Source organism: Taeniopygia guttata, chromosome 13 (assembly GCF_048771995.1).
Source record: "Taeniopygia guttata chromosome 13, bTaeGut7.mat, whole genome shotgun sequence".
Classification (NCBI taxonomy): Eukaryota; Metazoa; Chordata; class Aves; order Passeriformes; family Estrildidae; genus Taeniopygia; species Taeniopygia guttata.
The window spans coordinates 12,795,740-12,819,928 of NC_133038.1; the positions used below are offsets into that span (position 1 = coordinate 12,795,740).

Genomic DNA, 24,189 nt, shown 5'->3' on the forward strand with positions numbered 1-24,189 from the left:
TCAGTTCTCTAGGCAAATTCTTTGTCTAAAAACAAAACATTATCAAGGAAAAGGCTTCATCCTAGACACTAGGGAAGGTGTTTAACAGTGTTTAACTTCAGACTTCCCAGGCTGTGAACTGCACTTGATGGAACTGTGTGTGTTTTATGCCAAACTCAGAAGAGTTGAGGCTCCTGATTGCCATTTTCTCACTGTGAGAAATCAGACCTTATTCTGTGTGCAGCACATCATAAAGTGCTCTTTTTGGCTCAGGAGGTTTGTTTTGAGTCAGGAACCGAGCTATTGATGAATTATCCACAAAGTAAATTGTGTATGAGATATACAATGTGTTTTCATGGAGGTGTCAATGCAGATACATTGGTGACATAGCCTTAAATCTCTCCCCTTACTCATGATGATGAATAATCACATATTATAGTGATTGGAGTTGAAATCTAGATCATGTTCTGTCCTACTGCAATTCTGATACTACAAGTTTGTTGTTTATTTGTTACTTTTTTTTTCTCCAAGCAGATTTAACATATTCCTATTTACCCAATGGCTCTAACAGCAAAGTTTAGTTTATTCTTGTCTAGGTTTTTGGTTATTTATAGTGTATTTTTCCATATTTTTAAGATTTATGAAAGAGAATTTTCTGCTTCCTGTATAGTCCAAGTGCTGCTGTTAGGGATAAATCAGCTTATTTACAGATTCTCATGCTGTGTAGTGTAATGCTATCAATCTGGTCCTGCTAGTATCAAGTGCTAGAACCACAGTTCGAGAAAATTTGATAATTAACTGGCACTCTTAAGATTGGCTTTTACTTGGGTAACAGAATTAAGAGTTATATCAATTAATGGCAAATGTTCACAGCATGTTGTCATGTTTCCTAAGATTACTGTATTTATTGGCATTTAGGATAAACTATGGTGTTTAATTTGGAGGTTACCTTAGTTATTAAAATACCTTGCAAGTGGAAAACACTCTTCAGTCTCATTGGGAATTGTGATTTTAGAAAATTGGTGCTTTAAGTGGATTTTCATTATATCATCAAATTTGCAATAACTTCAAAATGGTCCTGTAATTTACAGGATTTAATTTGCATCTCACTTTATTTTTTTCCAAACTTCTACCAGAGTTCTCTTACAGATCTAGAAAAGGCTTGAGAAGTTAGTGAAGAATTTGGACTAGGAGTAAATAATCTAAATGTGTCTTTTAGAATGTGAATTCACTACTCCTTTTTAATTCACTATTCTAGAAATCAAGTCAGAAATGCTGAAAAACAAATATTCTGTCCTTCACATCTGTTGTTAGTGGCATTTTACCCTGACTTTGTAATGCAATTTAGTCTTGTTTTGTTGTCCCTTGGGTTTGAAACCTCCTAATAGCATTTTAACTGGAATCTTCTTGCTGCAACTGAAGACAAGCCATAATTACTAGGACATGCAGAAATGTACCTAATGGTTGTCCAGTGGGCTTTTCACCACTCTTACAGGGTTTTCACAAAACCTGTCTGTTCAGCTGGTGCAAGACCATCTGGTATTGTTGAGAGGTTGACTAAAGTCAAGATGTGAAATTTCCTGATTTCCTTTTAGCTACCAGGTTTGTGTTAAAGGAAGTTAGACTGAGCTGTCAAACAACTGATTTGTTCTCAAGAAAATTGTGTTGGTGGCTATTCATCTCATGGTTAATCTGTAAGTGCTTATAGGCACTTTAATGTATTTGTTCTATCAGTTTGCCCAGGGCTGAGGCACAGCTGAGTGGTCTGTAATTGGTCTGTAATTCTGACTTGTCTTTGCTTTCTTTCACCCTAATCTCTTTAGAAGCAGGAAATAAAAACCTTGTTTTAAACAAAATGGTGGTTTTAGAGAATGCCCATAAGAAAACACTAGCCATACAATTTCTGTGAGGAATAAAACTGAGAGGATGTCCTCTGAACAAATATAAGCATCCAGCAGCATTAGTTTCCCAGTTGCACTTGGCACTTCAGAAATCCTTGTGTATTGGCACAAAAGAGTTATTTCTGAATGCATCATATAATAAAAGCTATGTTTTCCTCAAGAGGACGTTAAAGACTATAGGATGCTGAGGAGAAGTTCTAGGTAATTGAAGAAAGTCCAACCTGCACATTTCTGCAGCCACTATGTGACTCCCCAAAATGTTCTTATTAGTGGGAGTACACCCATAATGAGAAGAATTACTGTGTACAGCTGTGATGTTGCAGGTAGGGAATTGTCTTGTCAATAAAGCACTGCAGGTTCTGACACAGCCTCAGCTCAAGTAAGTTTAGTTCCTCCTTCACTTGGTTTCAGTGTAGTTACAGCAGATAAAAAGTCAGTCTGCCTTAGTTATCACTATAACCAAGGTATTCATACAGATTCATCCTTCCAAGGTTATTCCACACCATACAGGACTTAAAACGTAAGTGTAATAACTTCTAAGATACTTAAATACTGTAAATAATATTGCTTAAAGCATTTCTTGTTTAGTTCATGCTCAATATTACCCTTTTGTGTTCAGTTGGCTTTAGGTGGTTATAAAAAAAAAATACCACCCCTATGTTATAACTAGGCAAGAATATTTATGGCAGCAGTTTGCTGTGTTTTGGGACTTAGTGCAAAGACCTGATGAAATGTCAGTCTTGCAGTTGCTTAATGCAGCCACAACTTATTATTGTCACTGTTGCTTGTAAAATAGCTCAGCTGGTGGAATATTTTAGGGAGTGGTTTCTCCAAATCTTGGTTCTTTTCCAAATCATGATGCTAAAAAGGCTATACTGTTTGCCTGCTGTTTTATTTACTGGGAAGTTTATTTATACACTGAACCCATGAATAAGGGCCTCAAACTGTACCTGGTTCAACTTCAAGATGTTAAGATTTGTTTATCATTAGGGATACATTCTGAGCAGAAAAAAAACCCTGCTATTGAAAACTATTTTATAAAAACAAATTAATGTAATTCAGTGGGTCACTTATTAGGATTGGTTGTAGTCTTTTGGAGTATTGAGCTCTTTTGCAAATTAATTGCAACATATATGGCCATCCTGCCAGAGAAATATAAAAGAAATAGCTAAATTTCCTCTCTGGCTATCAGGTAGATTCAATGTAATGCCCTGTGAACTATTTCAGAATGCTCCCTGCAAAATCTTAGTGTGACAAGGTGTCAGTTTTGACAGATCAGTGGTGAAGATTGCACAGATTTGAATTAATAAAGGTCAGAATCGTCAACAGGAAGAGATGCCTGGTGGCATGTCAGCAAGCACTCAGACATGGCAGTGAAACTGCTGATACAGGAGAGAAAATGGAGAGTTTGGGGAAGTGCTGGGTCTTCTGAAATGTTAAAGTGTATTTTGCAATTTTGTAGGTCTTGATAATGAGTGAGTTTTAATAGTTTAGGTAAAGCAAAAGAATGGCAAGTGTCTTGACACTTGAAAAAGCTGTGGTGTTTTCTGAGTAAAATGCACTCTTCCCTCTACCCCCATACCATTTGCCATGAAAAAAAAACATTTGTCTTCTGAATGAATGTTAATGGAGAATGGCAATATGAAATAACAGAACTATCAGATGCAGGCTTAATTTTCTTTCTTTAGTCCCATGCTTTGTATAAATACATGGCCATTGATCTGATTTGTTGCCTCGAGTAGGTGTTTATCTGCCTACCTGTCTGCCCATTGGTCTGGCTAATACACAACCTTTCAGTGAGGACCAAGGACTGAAAACTTAGAAAAAAATTGTTAGGGAAGAGGAATGATCACTTCTAATAAAAGACAAGCAGATTATTTTCTTTGTTTCTGCAACTATTTTTTTTAAATAGCAAATAAGTTTTTATGCATGATACTGTATACATTATATAAGGTGTAGCATCCCATGCTCCAAACTGTATTTATTTATATTTAAATCCTATGTGGTACACTGGTACACAGATATTGTTAGAGTTTCATAAAAGCTAGCTAGCCAATATCATCTCAATTTGCAATAAAGCTTGCCAATGTTATCCAAATTTACAAAAGGGGTGTGAGGGAAGATCCCAGGGGACTACAGACCTGTTAGTCTAACTTCAGATCCTGGACAAATTATGGGGAAGGTTATACTGGGGACTGTTGAAAGGCATTTTAAGAGTGGGCAGAGTTAACAGGGGTTCACAAAAGGAAAGTCCTGTTTAATTAATTTGATGTTCTTCAATGCTAAGGTCACCTGCCTACTGGATGAAGGGAAGGTGGTGCATGTAATTTCTCAGGATTTGAGTAATGCTTGTGGTACTGCCCTTCAAAGCTTCCTTCTGAGCAAGTTGCCTGAATGTGGGATGAGCTGAGTGAGGAGCTGCAGTGGATATCTCTGCCTCCAGACCAGGACTGTTCCCAGGGCTCAGTTCTAGGGCAGTGTTCTTCAGGACATTGATCAGTGCTGGCATGAAGGAGTTGACTACACCCTTAGCAACTTTGTGATAGCAAACAATGAGGTGCTGTTGACTCTTGAGGGAGGAATTGCCTTGCAGAGGGATCTCAACAGCTCAGAGAATCAGGCCTGCCATTGTTGAAGAGATATTTGGGCAATACCCTTAGCTGGGTCAGCCCTGAGCAGCTCAGGCAGCTGGAGATGATCATTGCACCAACTAAAATAGTCTGGTTTGTTCTGTTCTAAAATGAATGCCTTGACACCCATAGGTGGGATGCATTAAAATGGAAAGTCAGTGCAGTGACACACTCTGGGAGCAGAGGAGCAGGTCTCTAAACAGCTCTGTTAAAACCAACCCACTTGAGTCACAGTGAAGGCACCAATTGCTTGGGTGAGGTGACGGGATGTATCAGTGGAATGTGATCAGAAAGAAAAACAAGAGTTACTGTGCAGAAATTTTGCTCCTTTCTGATATCATTCCTAGATTGAAAGACATCATTTTTAATGTATTGTGTAGGGTTTGTACGTGACAGAACTCTTTGTCAAACACCATGTGCAGGTGACATTTGACAGTCTAGGCCCTGACATAGTATCAGTCTTATCTGTAAAGTATAAAAATTGCTTCAGGCCATTATCTTGCTCTTTACTGTTATCCATTGCACAAAACTAATTGAGATTTAGCATTGCAGTTGGATGCTTGCTGAAATCACAGATTGTATATCCAATATATCATATATCATATATACATATTATGTATCTCTTAATTTACTTTGGGTTTTTTCTCCCATTTATCCTCAGGCTTATATTTTTAAATGCTTTTCTGGTGAATACACAGATATGAGGTATTTAACTTAGTTCAATAAATGTGCTGCATGATAATTTGAGGAATTTTTTGATGCCTACGTGCACATATGTGTTGGTATTTAATTATGGGTTAATACAGTGGAAATGCAGTAATGGAAAATGGTTATGTATTAAAAGCATAGCTGCTGTTCCAAGAGAACAAGAGGTACACTAGAGATTTTGATCTATTTTAACTTTTCTTCTTAGCAAGTGCTATAATGAGTAGTGACATCTTTCTTAAGTTACTCTTAAGGGACGTTGTTCCATGTAAAGTCTTACTTGACTCTAGTGGAGTACTGGACAGTTGCCAGAGTCCTCTGTGCTGTGCAGTCTGCTGGCTGAAACCAAAGAGATTCTCATTCATAATCACCATGGGCAGTACAAATAAAGATTAGAAGCCTGCATTTTGAGCATAAAACTAATTTGTGTGCATTTGGATTTTGCCTCAGACATGGTTGTGATATGCCTTCATGTTTTTCAGAAAGCAAATCCTCTGAAATTAGAATTATGATTTATGATTTGTCCAATTTGTGTGAGAAATCTGTGTTGAAAAAGCAACTGAATTCAGAACTTGGTAGCATTTTACAGGTGTCAACCTGTGGATTGTCATTCTTCTCATAGAAACAGGGTAACTGGTAGATTAATTTTGTGCCTGTGGAGGTTTCTATTCGAGTTCTGTTCATTTCAGTGCTGCTGGTCCGTAATGCAAGTGCTTAAATTTATAATTAGTTACACTGATCCCTGGTCTCTTAGTTGCATAACTTGTACTGCAGTGTTAGATATTCAATCACAAAAGGAATGAATGATTCATAGTGTTTCATTAAGTAAATCTTAATGTAACAGTGCATAACTCAAGAGCTTTGGTTGCAAAATTTTTGTTTACAGAAGTAGATATAAGTTTCTCACTCATGCAGTAGCAAAATGAACACTGATATCAGTGAGTTTTGTGCTGTGCTGAAAGGTAAAATTTAGTGAGATACCTGGTTGTGACTGTAGTAGAGAGTATTAGAATCAAACAGTAACAAAAGGTAAAATAACCTGAAAAACTCTATCAGAGCTTTTATGGAATTTCTGCCTGTGTATTCAGACAGGACTCGGACTGAAATGAAGCAACTGAAAATGAAGTACTTTTAAAAGTCATAGGAAAATTAACTCCTGTATGTTAGCTGAACCAGGTGTTGTCCAGTGGATGCCTATTACTGTGGTGGCCTCCAGGCAGTTGCTACACCCTTTGAAATATAAAACTTAGCCACAGAATATATCATTGTTTAAACTAATTAATATCCAGTTTCTTGTAAGGAGGTTTCTTTTCCAAGGGGATTTGGTATGACAGTGTCTGCTGCAGGCTGAATATGCTTGTGCCTGGCATAGATTCTGTGCAATTTTCATCCTCTTCCCACTGTTCAGTAGAAATAAAATTGTCTTGCAGTGGCTGTGAGGGAAACATGGTTTTTATGTCCAGCTGCTCTCCACTTGCCAGAACTGAAGTGTGTTAAGTACTGCAAACGTGCAGTAAAGTCCTTCAGACTTTCTGAAATTAATAAGTGATGCATGCCAAAAATTGTTGCTAACCTTTCAGCACATAATAAACCACATAAGGATTTTAATGTTCTCATTCTTTATCTGATAGGTAAAAATGTCAGATTAGGTGATTTAATTCATGCTTTTGGAATCTAGAATAAGGACATTGCAGATTTTCCTGAAGCTTTCTGCTTACATGAATAAATTTCACATTGGGGGCCATGCTCTTGGAAAAATAAGTAAGAATTTGTTTGGAGTGGATGATCTCCATTTTGCATTTGACACAAAATTGTTAGTTACTTAAGAAGTGGAACAGTCGGAGTGAGTATACGTAGCAGCTACTCTATTATGTGATTAGAAATGTTTATGGAATCTGTTTGTCCTACTGCTTGTGTGCAAACCATGTGAGTCCTGCTGTTTTACTAATGCAGGCATATTGCACCAGCGACAATGATCACATGTTGCTTTTCCTCTGGTTATACAGAAAAAACCCTAACCACTTAATATGATTTGCAACTGTATTCAGTGTGATCGTGGGCCTTGGAGCTTCCAAATTATCTGGAAGACACAATTTAAACAGGAATCTTGATTTGAGGGAGCCTAAATTTACTGGTTAAGCTGGGGATTGTGTGCATGTTGTTTGCTGCTTTGGGTTTGTAAATTAAACCTTAACACAGTTGGGACTGTGTTTGTTCCCCTTGGCTGTTCAAGGCTTCTGTTTGATGAGCACTTGAGCTAATGAAAAAATGTCTCCTTCAGTTGTTATTTTGTCCACCTGGACTTGCAGCAGAATAGAAAACTGGTGGAACAGTTTAATTCAAAGGCAGACAAGGAGAGGAGCTGGATATTGAATGAGGGGTGTGTTGAGGGAAGAGGGGCAAGTTAAGAGAAGAGGAATGAGGGGTAATTGGAATGGGGAATATAGATGGAAAAGCACAGGCAGACCTGCTTTTTAGGCTTTGGGGTTCTTGCATGACCTGCTCATTTATTAGGAATATTTCTGTCTTTCTATACCAGCGGTTTCATGTGAGCAGTGCATTTTGTGCCACCCTTATTGATTCCACCTTTATTTTGCACCAAGAGGGAAGAAAGCAGGTTGTTCAAATGTTTTTTTCTCAGGCTGATTTGTTCAGTCCTTGCTGATGAACTAATTATCAATGTCATTCTCTAAAGAGTTATTTTTGTTTGGAGATGTGCTTGTATTGAATGCTGTGGGAAGATAGGGTATATTAAAAAATACAAATTTAAAGGAAAATACATATCCCCACTATTCCAGTATCAGATATCCTGAGGATTGTTTCTTACAGCTGTGCATTACAAAGTAGTTCTTCAATATTTTTGCTCTTATCCTCTTTCAAAGAATGAAGTGGATGTCAGGTTATATCTAATTTATTTTTCCAATATTACCAGATTAAGATTGCAAGAACACCTTAAAACTCCTTTTGATACTGCCTTTTAGAGTTTATGTCTTTAAACTGTCTCCTTTGCTTCCCTGGTGGGAGAGTGTCAGAACCACGGAGTGCAGGTGACAGTGCCTGGACCTAGTGGCATTTAAATTGTCCTTCAGGTCATTATAAGGAGAGCTGAAGCACATTCCTTAAATGCTTCTCAATATGGGAAAGAGAGATGTTCAAGGGCAAGTAGAACATTAGGTTTGCTTTCCAGAAGTTATGTGGACAAACAATGGAATTTGAGTTTTACACAAAAAGGGAACAAAAAATGGATTTTTAAAATTAAGATTAGGTTATTTCCTGGGGAAAATGGAGGTCCCTGTCTCTATAATCTTGCTGTTGTGCATTTTCAAATGTACAGTAAATAAATAGTTGTCTTTCGGTCTCCATTCATCACTGTGCATTACCAGTGACTAGTGTAGTTTATTCCTTCCTTCTGATTTTGTCTTTGCATTATAGATACAGCTTCTGTGCCAGATGAAGGGATGGGGAGTGCCAGACTTTCCCTCCTTTGTTTTTTTTGTGTATTGTCCCATTCTACCTTTAAACAGAGCAAAAGACTACTTCTGATCCAGTAGTAAAGTTAATTAATTAATTTCTCCATTATGAATATACATTTTAAGATTTCATCTCTATGTTGGAATGATTCCAGTAATTTCACATTATATTTGAAAAGCATATATTATCATTTTTCTGATTGATAACTGTTAGAAGTAGATGCAAACTATCCTAGGTGTTCTGTTTTATTCTTTCCCTAAGTCATCACCAACCTGAATATAGTCTCTTTAAAGAAATAAAGTTATATTAGAAGTAAAAATAAGTTTTACTTAGATTAGATACATTTTGTCTCTTATTTAATTTGTCTTACACATTGCAATAAATGGTAATTTTATGCTTTAATGCTTTTGGAGAATAACACCAGACTACAGCTGTATCTCATCCCTCTGAAGAATTGAGAAGCAAGGCATGCTACAGGCTGGAAACAAAGCAAAACCGTTTCCAAGGATTTCCCTTTTTATAAACATTGCTCAGTGGACAGCACTCTGCACCAGCAAGTCACAAGAGAGATATCTATTTTCCAGAATATATATTAAACCATTTCTCAAGAACAAGATTTCAAAATATTCAGATTTACACTATACTTATGCAGCTAAATAACTAATCTATTCAAGTGTAAAGTTGCAGGGAAGCAAAACAGGAAAACACAATTTTCAAAAGATTTCTACTTCATAGGTCACCATCTCTTCTTATTTTTAAGATCGTTCATAGCACTGTGCAGGAATTGAAAATTGCTCCACAGTTTGTGGATGCTGTTCCATAAGCTGCTTTGTAAAAGATTACTGATGCAGTACTGGACAGGAAAGAAAGCAGAGGATTTATGAGAAGCTGCTTTTCTACAACCATTCAGAGCTGGAGAGAGAGAAAGAATCAAGATAGGAGAGAGCTCACAGATTTTAAAAGATAACTAGAATATTGGAGAGATGTTTTTGGGGAGGTGTGGAGGTCAGATGTACAGATCCAGTAGGAAGTTTAAACCCAAGAAGTCTTTTATTGGGGGAGGAAGGCTTTCAGGTGAGACAGGTTCATGCAGGCTGCAAACTATGGGGGGGCTTTGTCTCATTTCTTTTCTCCATGTTCTGCTTCTAACGGGGAAGGTGATGGAGTGGGCTTGAAATTGGTAGAGCTCTGAATCTCTGGTGTTCTGTCTGAGGCTCTCATTCATCCACACCTGAGCAAGGCTTATTGAAGTGTGGAGCTCAGAGTCACTGAGAGAATTGCAGAACACTTTTTCCTTTTTCTTTCCTGCGTTTTGGATTCAAAGACTGGCTTAAGGCAGACTGAAAATGGTGAGGAGTCTTCCTCATAATGAAAGAGAGGGACAGCAATATGAACTGTATTTTTTGATTTCTGTTTAAAGAAAACATCTCTTTGCTTTTCCTAATGCTCATATAATCTAAACTACAGGATTTTATTTTTCTTTTAAATGTCAATATTTAAAAAAAAAAGACTACTACTTCCATTAGTTCCCATATAGCAGTAACAAATTCCGTTGAAGGAGCCTTTAAACCACTTACATTTATCCCTTGTTTTTTGATTAAAATACCATGTATTTGTAAGGAAATGCACTAATGCAGCTGTAACTACATTGCTGGGTGTTGGTAATTTTGTAAACATATTAATGGGATATGATTCCATTGTTCAATTGCACCCAGATATACGGTGGCTGGTTGAGGGCCTGTAGCTGGGACATAGAGGAATTATGCAAATATTCAGGCAAACAAAACAGGGCAAACTTACATAAAATACTTTTGATTTTTTTTCCCCCCTAAACACTAACAATCAGTCTTCCAATGTTTTTTTCTGGGTTTTATTAAATTAACTTTTAGTTAACCTCCTGATTACTTTACCTACTATTTCAGGGTGTTTGGTCTGTATTTTTAGGTAAAGCTGCATTAGAACAATATCTGTTTTGGAAGACTTGGAAAGAAAAGGCAAAGAATTTGAATGCTAGGAGGTTAATGGTAGGAGTAGAAGAAACTTGAGCTAATTTAAAGTGTGTGAGTGAAGTTCAAAGTTGTACAACTGAAGAAGGCAGTCCTTGTCAGAGTAGGAATGAAGTGATGTTTCTGTGTTATGCAGTTATGCTATTTGAAAAATAATTTTCATATTTCAGCTGTGGGATTGAGGGTCTTAAACTGTCACTCACTGCCAGCATGTTGATCTGCTGTGTTACAGCTCTTTCAAGCTCTTGAATTTCTTCCCTTCTTTAAATGATAAAAGGACTTGTGCAATAATTGAGTTTGTGTAAAGGGAATACAAATCAAATGCATGATACCTGCCCAAAGTACAGCTACGTTTTGGAGAATGGAGGAAAATTAACTTCAATATTTTAATGGTTTCAAAGGTTGTCAAGGATTAATTCCCAATCAGGTATTCTGATAGAAAAAAAAAAGAAGTAAAGGAAAAAAGAGAGAAAGAGAGAGAAAGGAAGGGAGTCAGGCAACCCATGGGACCACGCTTCTTAAATTTAAAGAGATACTGAGTTGTTATTGTTTTGTCATTTCATCAGACCTTTGAACTCTTGTGCCTGTTACATCATTTAGCCAACTTGCACAGAAGGCCATTGCACAAAATTTCCATGTTGAATAGGTCATCCTCGTTACTCTTGGCTGTCTGTTCTCAGTAACTAATGCAGATATTGTGTTTTAATAAAGCAAATTAAAAAGAAAAAAAAAACCCTTCCATTCCATCCAAAATGGCAGTGCTATTAAAGCTGTGCCATATGTCATTATTATTTTGAATCAGAAATCATATTCACTGCACAATGTTTAAACAGAAGACTGTAAAATTATCTTGCCACGTTGAGCAGAGCTGCTGGCAAGGTTCTGTGACCCATCTGGAGTGCTGCAGGCTCATGCAAGGCTGGATCCCAATGTTTCAGTGAAAAATAGGAGCTGGAGAGGTTTGGGAACAATGTGTGTGCAACAATACAGCCCTCTGAATACAGATGCAGTGTATATAAAGTATAGTAGAGACACATCACACAAGCAAGGATTCCGGGGGCAAAGGATCTGTAGGTTCAGAAACTTCTTTGGACTTTTAAAAGGTTTTTATAGTTCTTTTTTTCCTTTGGAATAGAAGTAGGATAGTCATGTTTATTTACTTTTTTTAGTAAGTTCTCCTTTGGGGGAGATTGGTTTTATTATTTAAATATCTGCTTTCTGCTCTTGTCGTTAGACCTGTCATGTCTAAGAGTATTGATTGATTTTTATTTTTTTCCTAGGCAAAAAATTTGGCTTCATTTGGTAAAGGGGAACTAACGTATCTTAACACAAAAGGAGTTAGAGCTTTTCTTCTGCTTGAGGTGCTGTGATTAGAAGTAGGTGATCTCCTGTCTACCTGGGATTGTTGGGGTTTTTTTGATTGGTTTTTTTTTTTTTTTTTTTTTTTACCAGCCATTTATCATCACACTATCTTTCAACTAGGTCTGGTTTCTGTCACAAATGTCCAGGATGAACTGCTTAGGCCCCAGTGCTTCCTGTCCTCAGATAGGTAATCCCAAAACCTCACTCTGGTGAGCTACAGTCCTCATCAGCCATGGGAATGGGAGTGTTGGGAGAGCTCCCTAAGGTGATCTGACGCTGTCCTTTGTGGGTTAGAGCACCCCACTTCCTTATTCCATTGAGATGCTCAAGTGTGGGATGCCCTCCTCAGTGAAGGTACCTGACAGCCTCATCACACCAGCTGATGTCTTCAATATTTTGCATTTCTGCATTTTGTTTTATGTTTTAGTTTTTGGTGGGTTTTTTTTGTTTGTTTTTTTTTTTTTTTGTTTTGTTTTTTTTCCATAAAACAAGAAGAGAGCATTCAATCTTTGATAAGGTAGCTATTGCCTAATTGTGGTTGGGGGCACCATGTATCACCTCAGAGAGGTTTCACTGGAAGGTCAGATGTGTTACCCACCCTCTTGAAGTGAACAACTTATGAAAAAGCTAGCAAGGTTTGAAAAATAATCAGGTAGCTTATTTAAGAATAGATTTCAGAAGGGAAAAATGTCAGGTTCTGTTATCAAATGTTGCTAAGTAAAGCTACTGGTGAGCTTTGCTCCTTTTTGTGTTGCTCTGTTGCACAAGAAGAGGAAATGGTGATCAGTAGGGAGCCTGGAGCTGCTGAAGAAAGGGACCTGTGGGAAGAATTTTTCCCTAGGTGTATTTGCCTGGTTTTGTTGGCATGTTTGGAATTGGACACTGATGGATATCTTTAGTCCTTCAGTGTTGTAAACTGGCTTTGCAGGGGCATTCTGTTTTTGAGCTGAACCTTCTAAACCCACAAAGCTCTTCCTTTCTTTTTATAGCTCTTTTACTTGACATTATATAGATGGCAAAATCAGTATAATGCTATTTTGTCTGCATCTCATCCCACTTCCAGTGTGTTTCATTCCTGTTAGAAAAGCTTCCCATTTAGGCTGCTTGTCACACACTTGCTGGCAATGTTTGTCTGATCTTGTAAATTAATTAGTACTGGCAGTAATAAGGAGTGTACAGGAGAGGAGACATGACCCTAAAATGTGTTTAAGTCATGTTGTCTCCTGGGATGCCTGTTCTTGCAAAGTATATCTTAAAGCCATCTGTATCCAGTTCCATGGCTTATCCCCAAACTCAGTGGGCTCAAGCAAGGGAATTAATAATGATTGTTACACCACCACAATAGGAATTTCTAGTTGCCTAAGAGCTCTAACCTCCCTTATTGACTCCTTTAGACTTTGCATTGTAGTATCTGTTTGGTTCATTAGAATTCTCCCTTACAATCACGAATGCTGTAACCATAATTTTGTCAGTGCTTTTGGAAAAGCGGGTTTAATCTATCTGCTGTCAGCTGCTCTCTTAAGCACTTCAGTAGCTGATGGCCTAAAAACCTGAGCACCACTGATACTCCCATGAAAAGAAACAAAATTTAAAACAAACAAAGAAAGAAAAAGTAATTATGTTTATCTGTGTTTGATTGCTTCTATGCCTAGCCATGGACATAGTGGTCAAACGTAGGCTGGCTGGTCAGTACAAATAAAAAAACCACAAAAACCATTGGAACTTAATCACAAACAGGTTTATTTTTAAACAGTTACTGTGATCCCTCACAGTTTGATTGCTTTTCTTGAATCAGAACCTGAAACACCATAACATCACAATAAAGATTTAACACTAAATGGATGTTAGTTGTAGAAAGGTGTCTGGGATTCCATAGAGAGATGGGTTATCATGAGGTGTAAAGAGACAGAAAATGTAATTAAATATGATACAAACCAGCTTTTTATTAAGCTTTGCCTATTGCTTCTATTCTACTGTAGCTCTTCCAAAACTACACAGAGCAATCCCAAGATGTGGAGAAGATCAATATTGTGTAAATCTATTTCTGTCCTCATCAGAACAAAAATCATTTCCAAAGCCTTTGCTGAATGAATATCTTAGGGATCCCATATTACAAATGATTCTGCTCGTATGCTATGTGTGTAACAAAACCTCCTGTACTATTGTAAGGTCTCTTAGTCAAAGCTGGAGACTATATGGCTTCAGCCTTGGGGGTTTGGCAATTTAAAAATCAATTGTGGCATTTCACTTTTGAGATGAGAAGCATTTTTATATCTGTAAGTTAGACTTACAGTCCTGTTTTCCTATTTTTTTTTTTTTTGTTCTAAAATCTTTTTTTTTTGTCTTAGCTGTGCTACATGAAAGAATTGATGTAGGTAATAAACCTGACCTAGTTCTAATCTTAAAAACTGCAACTGACAGTAACTTGTTAGGGAGTTTGATCTCCTGTGAACTAATCAAGGCTTAGGTGGTAGCCTCTATGGGAAGTAGGTGGTATCATAAAAATTCCTCAACAGGTGACTTCATAAATTGGCATGAAAAGTCATAAGAAAAATGTCAGCAGAAATACTTTCTTAGATCGCAGGGAACCGATAGCTTTCTGACATACACAAAGAGACACTGGAAATACATCAGAGGCACAGGTATCCTTCAGTTTCTTAGCAAAAACCAGAAATAATTATCAGCTTCAAATTATCAGTGATCCAGAAGGGAATGTATAGGTGTTAGTCTGAGCAGGAGAGGAGGGAGATTTCAGCTCACAAGGTACTCAACAACTACAGCTCACATCAAGAATGAGGATCATTTAATTGGCAAGTTTCAACACCTGACACATCCTTTCTAAGCCGGGAACAACTGCTGCAGTGAAAGCGCATCTGTCATTTGTAAGGACTTCACCTGCTAACTGTATTGACCAGTGAACTAAGGAGCTTGCTGTCTTCTCTGTTGAAGTATGATTAAAAACAAAACATAAAACTCCAGAGATAAAAATCATCATGTAGTATAGACATTGGAGATGCTTAGTGCTGGATATAGCACCCATGGCAGCCAAACACTGCTTTCACAAACAGACTTGCGTTGCTCCAAGACAAACTTACCCAAACTAGCATCTCAATTTGCAGGCTTGGAGGCATAATGTTGTTGTCCATGGGACTGAGGCTGTGTCTGCTACTGAAATAGGCTGTACAAGCTCAAAATAGTCAGCAAAGGGCTTGGTTGTACAAAGGGCAGTACAAAGGAGGGTGTTTCTGCTTCTCTGCCTTCCTGGGCATGCAGGGAGTGCAGAGGATGCAGTGCCAGTGCTGTGCATGCCTGACTGAATAAAGATGCATTTCTGTGGCATCTCTCACACACTCTAACCAGTGAGCATGCTGGATGGAGTGCAACCAGCAAAGCAGTGGTTGCAGGCCTGGGGCAGATTTCATCCACTACCCAGGAGAGCCATAGAGTCATTATGCCTAATCTGAAAATAAATAAAATACAATTGCTAGTCTCTTTGGCTGGGCCTATCCGTGCTTTCCTTGCACTACTGATGTGAAAAGGACAACTCCAACTTGGCTCTTATATTATCACATTTTGGTGTTATTTAGTTTGAACATCAAGTCCATGTAGCTTTGGTCAAAACTATAATGGTATGAATATCTGAATTTTGGTGAACGTTATTAGTGGAAAACAGCACCTTTAAATGTTTGCTTCCTGAGGTTTCCAAATGGTGCAATAAACATCTAAATCTCGACTACATGTGGGCCCTCTCAGAAGTTCATTGTAATCCCAGTGATCCAGCTGGCCTGGTGTGATCAGTGGGTGATAGCATGGCCTCCATCAGACTGCATTTCTTGTCCTTTTTGGGGAAGATACACCTAATGCATCCTAAATTACTAAAACTTTGCTTAGTGTAAATTCCATAAACTAGAAGAAAATAAAGGGTAAGTAAGACAAATGTGATTAAGACTACTGTGTTATTAAGACTTGTGACTTTTTTTTGCCCTGAAATGTAATCCAGATAAAAAAAGTTGCAGAGAGTTGTTCATTCTCTCTATGTCATTTATTTATGCAATAATGCATACAAAGCAATCTTTAACTATCACTGTGTAAGATATCAAGTTATCTTTAATTATCACTACAGAATGGTTGCAAAATCAAATACTGTTGGCAATCAACATTCATTATACAATAGCATAGATTGCATCTGTTCATATTACTAGATAAGCAAGGAAAATCAAAACAGTGTCTGATACATCCACTAAAACTGTCTGAGCAAAATATTGTATCTAACTCTCTTAATATCTCTCTGTGACTTTCATCTGATTAACGTCCAAAGATACATAACCACAGATGCAAATTTTTTAGGGCCTCAGAAATTAAATACTGTTATATTTCAACAGCCTGGATGGTTGGAACCATACTCCAGCTGACATGATTATAGGCACAGTATAAACTCATGATAGAGAGCTGTCTAAATCTCTGAGGCCGCAGGTGCAGGATTATAGCAAAGCCCATTGAAACATACAGCTTTCTGCCTAAATGCATGAGTATGAAATTAATTAGGCAGTTGATCACATAATAAAAGTATGATGGATAATCTAATGGAAACTACCAGCTCAAAGTCAATAACAAACTTGATTCTTTTATTAGATGCAGCTGATTTTCAATTCCTCTATTTACAGGATTTTGAGCTTAATAGAAAACTTAATTTTTTTTTTTTTAATGGGAACTTAGTGTATTTATCTCTGTTGGAAACTATAATGTGTAAGCAATGTAGAAATTGTAGATAGACATATCTGTAAGTAAATCTCTAAGATACTTGGCTGAAAAGCACATCAAAGTGCAGTGAAATAATGAGACAGGCTCCAGCTGTTGGATTCCAACAGCTTTTGATTTGTGCTCTAGTAGAAGCTCCAGGTTTTGATTCTCTGTTGATTATTTCCATGGTACTGGAGATGATTTGTGCATTATTTAAAAAATAGGGAGTATATAGCAAACAAGGTTCAGTTTGCAAACTGCATTTGAAAGGACATTTTCCTTCCTGATGTGTTATTGCTTCCTATTCCTGTGCTCCCCATAACCAGCTGCCCTGGTTTAAAAATCCTTTTAAAAGACATATGTAAAAGATTTTACAAAAATAATAGGTAAGGTCATAAGAAAACAATGTGAACAAAAACTCCAAGAATATCAGTTTGCAGGCAGCTTTGCTGCTTCCTTCTTGAGTAGGGAGGCTATTGTGGAAATTGTTTTTTCAGAGCCTTTTGAAGCTTTGCACATCTTAACATGAAGCTGATCCTGTCAAGGAATTATTACCAGCAGAAAGCAAGTGCCATTAAAGAACTTTGGAGGCATTATAGAGGCCATGGGTTTAGAGTCAAATACATTGATCATACTGCTGTGTGAATATGCTCATGGCACTGTGCAGATAAAGATCTCACTCTGGAGCAAATCCAAAAACATCTGATCCTCTGAGTTACACTCCTCCTGATTTTTGTTTAGAATGACAGACTAAAAATCAGAATGCTTCAGGGAAAGTGTTGATGCTCACTTGTTTCTAGCATTAAGGTTTACATCTGTTTCTTCTATAAATTTTAGGGTTCATTTATAATTTTGGTGACGGATTACAAAAAGGTTGTTGCTTGTTACCAGAATGACAAAATTCAATCAAGTATACTGGAAAATGTTTGTGATTTTTAAAGTTTACTCTTTTTCTGGTGCAATTGGCTATCTAAAGGTAAGTGGATGTTTCCCTGCAGTTTAGCCAAAGCTACTTAAAAAGGTATTAGGAAACAAATCCTTTTTTTTAATGTAACCTGGTGTTTCTGTTGAAATGGATTTCTTATTAGAGCAGGTTTTCTCATAGGTTTTGAACTTTACTTACAAGATGATATCACAGTGGGCAAACTACAAATGCTATTTAATAGTAGCAGGTGGCTATATTTGATATGCCTGATTCAAGCATTCCCTTCAGAACAAGTCCATTGTAATTGCAGTATCAAATATAGAAACAGTCCAAGGAGCAGAAGTGAAATCACACATCTTACTGAATCTTGCATTATATCTAGCAGTCTGGAAAAACCTTTCTAACCAAGGATTTAAGGTGTTCACTATCATCTATTAGTTCATTCTCTGAGTGCAGTTTGACATCTGGAGTTTGAATCTGATCAGTCCAAACAAACCATTCAGTCAAGGCATGACGTGCCCTGCTAACTAGGCTTGAATCTTCTCTGGTTCTGCATTAAAAGGAAGAGTTGACTGTTAAAACACTTTGTGTGGGCTCTAACTCAGCTTGTGTGGAAGGGAACTATTGGCTTGATATTCCAAGAGGTCTTGGATAGCTGAATCCTCGATTTCTACTGCATCTAGAGCTGTACAAGGCTTGAAACTCTGAGGTCCTTCCCAAAGCTCGACAATGAATGATGCAGATATGTCTAAAGCTTTGGGAAAGCTCAAAATAAAGGATGGATGGAGGAGAGCAGGTCTTTCTGAGACTAGTAGTTGGGAACACGCATGTGTTGCACATCTCTCTGCTTGAAGATGTGTTTAAACAGTGTTCTTTAAATGTATTCATAATAGTAAAGAGAAGATGAAATTTATACCCTGCAATCCTTATATTCTTTAGTTTCCATGTATGGTGTTGATTCATTATTTATTTGCTTGTAAATGTCTGACTTAAATATCCTAGAAACAAGTCTTAATTTGATAGTAGGGCTTGTCTCTTTGCAGTTTTATTTATTTTTCTTTTAATCTGTGTAATGTTACTGTTTCCTCCTGAAATGTAAGTTATGGTGAGGCTAAGAAAGAGATGAAGTCACATCTTAAGGCATTTACTCAGTTTTAGAAAGCAATCTTCAATCTACCTGGTGAGATCTCATGCCAGCAAGTCTCCAAAGAGTAAACTTTTATTTGTATATTTGCAAATTCATCCAGAAATTTTAAGAAAATTATCTTTAAATATTTAAAAGAATGTTCCTGTGGCAGTCTGTGCAACTAAGGGGACAAGAAATAGCAGGCATAGGTTAGGTTCTACAGATTTTTGGGGCTGGGCTTCGACACTGGTATGTCTTGCTTGCTCTGGCTTTTTTCCTTTTTCCCTTTGTGAAAACCAGGTGTTTCCTGACTGCCACTCTCCAATCCAGCATCACAGTTACAAGCACTGATTTGGGTGAGGTGCCAGCCAGTACCTGCATAATTCTGTTACACCCAATTTTGAAGACAAAAATCCTTCAAAAGAGCAGTGCTATGAGTACAAACAGAGTCATTAAAAAGTACATCGAGCTTTGCCATTATTGGATCATGTGGAACCCCTAATTAAGGGGACTAAAAGTCATCGATAACATTCAAAGTCAGCACAGTCCTTGTGCCAACAAGGAGAAGCTGACAGAAGAGATTGCAAATGTGTCTTTAAACTAGTAGTAGAGAAATTGAGTTTCAGGTTTAAACTCGTGGTTTGAAGGGTTAAAACTGACCATCTATGCACTTTTAATTCAGTTTTCCTTGAAAGAAATGGATCAGCTGTATCTCTAAGTTCTACTGACAGCCTGTGAAGGAAGTAGTGGTAGCCTGCACTTGTGCTAAGCCCATTTTGGCATCAAAATTTGTTGGAATGGATTTCTAAGCAGCATCACATTGCTCTGAATATTAAGATGAAAATAATGAGTATGCTATTGGGATAGGCCAACTGAATACTTTGGGTGCTACTCTAGGTATGCAGAGTAGCATAAATTTCCTAAAATTAGTCTTTGGTTTGATATTTGCAGATATTCTTGCTTCCATACATGGTGTGTAAATGCTAAAAGCAGCAGCTGTGAATAAGTGACTAAAACATTAAGGAAAATGCAATTTTAGTATATGGTAAAAGCAATATGAGGTAATGAATACATCAGTGTAGTAATACAATGCCATTTTCAAGACAAAGGTATTTATTAGGAGAACTCGATGCAAATGACTGGGTTAGATACATAGCAAAACAATAAACTACTTTTTATTAAAAAGTGCTGAATTAATCATATTTATGCCTTATCTTTAATAATTGAAAACAACAAGACTGAGGATTTGTGTTCTCAAAGTTCTAACTAGTCAGTAATATCATCTATAATACTCCTATTTTAAAAGTGACCTTTTAAAGATGCTCTATAAAGTTAAATTTTAATGAGTGGTAATAAATGGGGATACTTTCCATAGGAGGAAATGCAACACTAGTCTGAAGTTTTGCTGTCTGTCATCACCTCCAGTACTGGATTACGTATCCTCTTTCCTTGTTTTCAAGGATGGGAAGTATGATAATACCACAGCACTTTAAGGAAATTACAATACCTTTAACAGTTCGCTTTGTCCAAGCTGTCTTTTTGGATGGATAATGGTGTTTCTATTGCTTTCATGATGCTTTTCCTAAGAAGTACATCTTTTTTAGCAGTACAGTGTAACATACAGAATTCTGACATTTTCCTGCTCAATTCCTGCATTGAATAAGGGTTGGTTGGCAGAAGAATAATTTTGGATTAATTAAAAATATTAAAACGTAGGTGTGTACCTCTGAGAAAAATTGTCCTGGCTTTTCCAAAAGCCTGAAGGCTAGTGGCCTTTCAAGGATTAATCAAAAAGCAAATAAGTTTTATGAGAGGAGCAGAAGGGGAAGAAAAGGGAGAGGAGGAGAAAGGAGGGGCAACTTGCATCATTAAACTGGTAAACGGTACTAGAATATCAGCCTCCCTATTATCAGCAATGATTGGAATTAATCCAGGGACTCAGAATGGGTCTCTAAATGTGTCTTCAATTGTAGCCTTTGGCATAGATTTCCATTCTCTGTCCCTTGGGCACTGAATTTCATTTCCCCATTTGCTAAATGAGAACAATTTATCCTAAATCAACGATAATCAGAGTAAACACTATTATTAATTTATTGTTTCCAGACTAGAAAAAAAAATCCCAGTAAAATGAAGCTCTCTGCTTTTATCAGTGCTTTCCCTACCCCTTTTGCCCTGAGGATCCTATTAGCAGAGAGCTGAGCAACTCTGCTTCATCAGAAATAAATTATGCCTCACTTTTTTTAATGTAAGTACTGAAGGGTTGTAAAGATTAGAAATATGTTTGAACCCACTATCACTTGATGTTATTTTCCTTGATGTTCTGAGCTTCTTTAGGGGAATGAAACAACATGTTCTTCTGAAAGCCAAGAGCAGAGCTTTTTTAAAAGAAAACCAGCACAGATTTTGGTTGATGGACAAAATCATTTAGATTCTGTACAGCAGCAATATTTAAAATAATGTATAGGCAGTGTGAAACAGAGCTGTCATAATTCTGGCATGTATAAGAGGCAGAATGTTTGCAGGGCAAATAGGTGGCAGAACTAGTCACCCTCATTTTTTAAATGATTAGAAAACTGTAATTCCCCAGAAACAGTAGACTAATTCTCACTTTCTTCACAAAGGAGCTAAGGATGAAAAAACACCTTTAATTAATAAACACTGCTGGCACTACTTTGGTAACAAGCTGCTGTAAATGAAACTCTTAGTTGCCTCTGAACATAGTAGTGTGTATAAATTCATGTTACTCTTTAAGTGCTGGTCTTTGTTATTGCTATTTTACATTTTTGTAGGAAGTAAAAGTAGCTTTGTCAACTCCTTGTTGTACTGAGGGAAGTTCTTGACAGCTTTCCTTTTGTGGGGATCACTGAGATCACCCACAATTCACCCAAAATGTTCTCTCATGAAAGCTAGAAGAGACAGCACTCAGCACAGGCTAAGTCAAAGCTAGATTAAACTCCTTATGATGCTTCTGTTAATGAACCTAGGCTTTAAATCTGCAACGAAGTTTTATGATGAAAGAAAATATTTTTTAAATGTATGACTTGCAAAATAAATATATGAGACAATATCTTTATATATTTTAGATTTTGGTGCAAACAAAGTGTTTTGGACTGTTTTAGAAAGTTGCGGAAATAAGTATTTTTCATTGTAGGATGCATTCAGAGATGATTTTTGTTTTCTTAAAATTAACTTTTTTTTGGCTGTAACTGTCAAAGACTCTTTGATATGGGCAGGAGCTGCATCTTCTATACTGGTGAAGAAAACACCAGAGGAAAGCAGGATAAGAGTATTTTGTCTCCATGCAGTCATGATCTTTTGATTTTTGAATTCCCAGAACTCTTATTTCCATTATTGTGAGCTTTGGAAATAAGAAGCTGTGAATGTTTGTAATTTGTGAAGTATCCCTGCATGGGCACCATAGGAAAAGGCATCCAGGTCAATCCATGCTTAGGGACTGAAGAGACAACGAAGAGGATGGCAGAAACAGATGTTGTCTCACATAGAAATATTCAGCTCCATTGCAATGATTTTGATTTTGAGAAAACTTTTATCAAGTTGTAGAGTATTGTTCATTTTTTTTTTCAACATGTCATATTTAAATGCTTGTGGAAAATGCTGAAATTTGGATCCATTACCTTACATCTGATGGTGGCACTGAAAATAAGCATTCCTGTTTTCTTCTTTTTAGGATTACTGAATAAGTGAATAGTCAACAGTCTTGAAAAGAGCAGATGGAGACACTGGTAAGTAGTAAGACATTTACTTTTCAATCCAGAGCACGGAAGGAAAACATGTTTGGAATGGTTATACTTCCTTGGTTTGATGGTCTCAACAGTTCCACAAAAGTTACTTCATCTGCTCAGCATAAAGCCTCAGGGGTGCACTCAGTGCCCATACAGACATGAGGATTCCTGGTGTATTTTGTTGGGGATTTTTTTTTTTTTCTCTGTATGGAGATTGGTTTAGATGCAAAATGGATTATGAGGTTCAGTCTTTGCAGAAGGAGGCACTTGCACTCAGTAATAACAGTCTGACACATGGTTTTATAAGGGGATCAACAAGTATAAAGATGTAGCACTATTGATTTTTTACACACTATTGGGTGAAACCTAATTAAAAAAAAATAAAAGAATGCAATCTAAGGGCACTTTCAATTTAAATTTATTGAATGAGACTATGAATGTTCTGGCACAAAAGACATCCTTGCCAGCCAAGGATGGCTTCTTGTTTGTAAATGTCACTCATTAAGAGTATTTCCCAGTAACAGGACTGAGAGTGGACATCCAGGCTGCCAGGCAAATCCCTACCTCTTGCACCTCCCATTAGGTGCTGCCTAATTGCTCTGAAGTCAGCACACAGACTGGAGGAGTGCTGCTCATTTCTGTTCCAAATGAAGTGCTTTGAACAAAGTAGAGCAGATGCAGCCCCTCTGAATTCCCACAACAGATGGAAGAAACAGTTATATTGCAGAATATTCTGGGAGTGTTGAGTTAAGATTCATTTGGCTTTAAATACCTACTTTCAGGTAAGCTTTAAAAAGTAGTTCTCCAATCATCTAGAAGCAGCTTTTTGACCCTTAGTGTTACAAGGTGAGATGGGTGCACCCTAGTGTTTGATAGATTGCTCTTTGTACAAAATATGTAATATTTGCTATATAAGAAAAAAGTAAATTAATGGGACACTTCACACTCTGATGGTTAGAACATAAACTTCTGGAATGTGAGGAAACAGATAAATAACTATTGAGGTCAGAACATGATGACCTTTGTTTACCTTTGGAAAACAGCTTGTTTGAAACTCCAAAGTGTGTGGGACTCTTTTTTTCCCATGGTTATTATTCTATGCCTCACTTTTGAAGTTCATATTTTTGTTCTTTTTTTTCAATTTCTCTTTCTAATGATTCTAAAATTTAATATGGTAGTGTGATAGCTCTTGAAAGCACAATCTATCATATCCAGAAATTAATTAAAAGGAAAAGCTACACGAATGGCTATGGAAAGGAATGCATTAATATCTTACCCAAGATGGTTTAAGGTGCAGTTTCAAGGTCAGCATGGACCATTCTGGATCTGTGCTGCAGTCAGAGTGGCAGCTTTGATTTCCTCACCTCTGACCCCAGATTTCTCCTTCCTACTCACACTGGCAATTGCAAGGGTGCAGTAACCCAGTCAGAGGAAGGAAAAAAACACCACTAAAACCCCAAACGGCTCCCCCATGCCTTCCCAAGAGAGCCCTGTCCTTCAGAAAGCATGAGAACATCTTTGCTGAAGGACCAGGTTTCAGTGTGATGTTGCTGTGCAGTTCTGCAGTTGGAATTGTTAATGCAAGGGGAAGCAGTACAGGA

The 24,189-nt window shown here is 37.2% G+C and overlaps 1 long non-coding RNA gene across 1 annotated transcript in view; it reads left to right on the forward strand.

The window, feature by feature from the left end:
* The window catches only part of LOC140685020 (uncharacterized), a 542,812-nt gene extending 519,825 nt beyond the window's left edge, over nucleotides 1–22,987 (forward strand). The window contains exon 4 of the long non-coding RNA XR_012058144.1: nucleotides 22,534–22,987. This is a non-coding gene — a long non-coding RNA (uncharacterized lncRNA). The remainder of the gene's footprint in view (nucleotides 1–22,533) is intronic.
* The last annotated feature ends 1,202 nt before the right edge of the window (nucleotides 22,988–24,189 follow it).